Genomic DNA, 2500 nt, shown 5'->3' on the forward strand with positions numbered 1-2500 from the left:
AGCCTCCGAGGCAGGGAGCGGAGCACCGAGGCTGGGGAGAGGGGAGCAGGAGCCGGGGGCTGGGGGGGGTGGGGTGGGGGGGGGGCGTTCAGGACAAGCGGTCAAGCCCCGGGGAGCAGCTGTCAAATGTTCCAAGTCCCCACTCGGCCACCAGGTCCACCCCAGTCTAGCAATGGGGTTGACCTGGCTGATGGCCGGTTAGTGTCAAGGTAAACTCACCGTCGTCCACAGGAGGGCAGCTCTCAGGCCGTCCGGCTGCGGCTGACTCTGGGGCGGTGCCCGGTCCCGGCAGCGAGGGGCGGGGGGGGGGCGCGGAGCGACACGGAGCTAACCGGCCCCCGGGGCCGGGGGCGCCTCCCGCGACTTTGGGGGCCGCGGGTCGTCAGTGGCGTGCAGGCCGGGCCTCTCCCGGGGGATTCGGGGGGGGGGGGGGGCGGTCCTGCGGGCCGGGCGCAGGGGGCTCGAGCGAGCCCGGGCCGGTCCGCCCCGGGGCCGGGGTCTCCGCCTGCGGCTCGGGGGGGCGCGGGTCGTCGGGGGAGGAAGCCCGGGGGAGCTGCACGCCGGCCTGCCAGGCCAGGCCAGGCCTGGCCTGGGTGGCCGCGGGGGGATTCGGGGCGGTCCCGCGAGCCGGCGGCCGGGCGCAGGGGGTCCGAGCGCGTCCGAGCGAGTCCGTCCCGGCCCCGGGGTCTCCCCCTGCGGCTCTGGGGGGCCGTGGGTCCCCGCTGGCGGAAGCCGCTGGGCGCTGGACACCCGCCGTCCGTCCCGCCTGGCCAGGCCTGGCCTGGGTGGCCGCGGGGCGGGGGATTCGGGGCGGTCCCGCGAGCCGGCGGCCGGGCGCAGGGGGTCCGAGCGCGTCCGAGCGAGTCCGTCCCGGCCCCGGGGTGTCCCCCTGCGGCTCTGGGGGCCGTGGGTCCCCGCTGGAGGAAGCCGCTGGGCGCTGGACACCCGCCGTCCGTCCCGCCTGGCCAGGCCTGGCCTGGGTGGCCGCGGGGGGATTCGGGGCGGTCCCGCGAGCCGGCGCCCGGGCGCAGGGGGTCCGAGCGAGTCCGTCCCGGGCCCGGGGCCTCCCCCTGCGGCTTTGGGGGCCGTGGGTCCCCGCTGGCGGAAGCCGCTGGGCGCTGGACACCCGCCGTCCGTCCCGCCTGGCCAGGCCTGGCCTGGGTGGCCGCGGGGCGGGGGGATTCGGGGCGGTCCTGCGGGCCGGCGGCCGGGAGGGTCCGGGCCAGTCCGCCCCATGCCCGGGGTCTCCCCCAGCGGCTTCGGTGGGTCCTCCGCGGAGGAAGCCGGGTGGGGAGCCGGACCCCAGGCGCCCAGACCCGTGACCTGCGGCCGCGACCTCCGACTCGGCAGGAGCGACGAGGGGCTTTCCGGCCCGTCCCCCCCCTCTCCTTCCTCCCCAGAAAAGGAGAGAGAGCTGGCTCGGACCGGGAAAAGCTGCCTACGGCACCTGGGATTCCCAGGCGGTCACCCATCCAAGTACTAGCCAGGCCCGGGACGGTTTACCTTCCGAGATCGGACGGGATCGGGGGCGTTCGGTCCGGTATGGCCGTAGGCACCCGGCCCCCGCGCCTCCTCGCCCGCTTTCCCCTGCCGACGCCCGGGCCTGCCGCACGGTGAGCCCCGGTCGGACTGCCCCCCTGCGGCAGGGCCCCCGTCTCTCGCGGGCCCGGTCCTTTTTTCCTTCTCGAGCTCCGGGGCCCGGGCTGGCCGCCAGAGCCCCTCCGCCCGCCCGCCCTCCCCGGCGTCGGGGAAAATATTGTCCCGGACATCCAGTGCGCCCTGATCCTGTCAGCCGGGGGGGGGGGTGGGTGGGTGGAGGGGGGGCAGTCCCTCGCTGCGGCCGGGGAGGGTGAGCCCAGGGCGGCTTGCCTGCCGTCCGAGTCCCCTCTCGGCCACCAGGTCAACCCCGAGCCGAAAGGGCTGAAAAATTTTCAGAGTCCCCTCCCGGGCACCAGGTCAACCCGTGGAATCGAACGGGTTCGCCTGCTGGCCGGTTCGCTTCCCGGCCACCAGGTCAACCCGTAGGTTTGAACGGGCACGCCCGGTGGCCGCTTTCCCGTCCGGTCACCAGGTCAACCCGGATCTCCCTCCTTCCCTGGGCGCCCCCTCCTCGGAGGCGTCAGGTTCCATTTTCTTTTTCCCCCCAGACTTCCAGGGGCCCGATCCAGTCGGCCGGGAGGCAGTCCCTCGCTGCGGCCGGGGTGGGTGAGGCCAGGGCGGCTTGCCTGCCGTCCGAGTCCCCTCTCGGCCACCAGGTCAACCCCGAGCCGAAAGGGCTGAACATTTTTCAGAGTCCCCTCCCGGGCACCAGGTCAACCCGTGGAATCGAACGGGTTCACCTGCTGGCCGGTTCGCTTCCCGGCCACCAGGTCAACCCGTAGGTTGCCGACGGGGCTAGCCAGTGGCCGGTTTGCTTTCCGGCCGCCAGGTCAACCCCTAGGTTTGAACGGGCACGCCCGGTGGCCGCTTTCCCGTCCGGTCACCAGGTCGACCCGGATCT

At 74.9% G+C, this 2500-nt stretch overlaps 1 non-coding gene across 1 annotated transcript; it reads right to left on the bottom strand.

Moving 5' to 3' along the window:
- Positions 1 to 1435: 1435 nt before the first annotated feature.
- Positions 1436 to 1554, bottom strand: LOC128823691 (5S ribosomal RNA). Its single transcript, XR_008441931.1, has one exon. It is a non-coding gene; the product is annotated as a 5S ribosomal RNA (ribosomal RNA).
- Positions 1555 to 2500: the final 946 nt, after the last annotated feature.

The sequence above is a fragment of the Malaclemys terrapin genome, chromosome 15, assembly GCF_027887155.1.
Source record: "Malaclemys terrapin pileata isolate rMalTer1 chromosome 15, rMalTer1.hap1, whole genome shotgun sequence".
Taxonomy (NCBI): domain Eukaryota; kingdom Metazoa; phylum Chordata; order Testudines; family Emydidae; genus Malaclemys; species Malaclemys terrapin.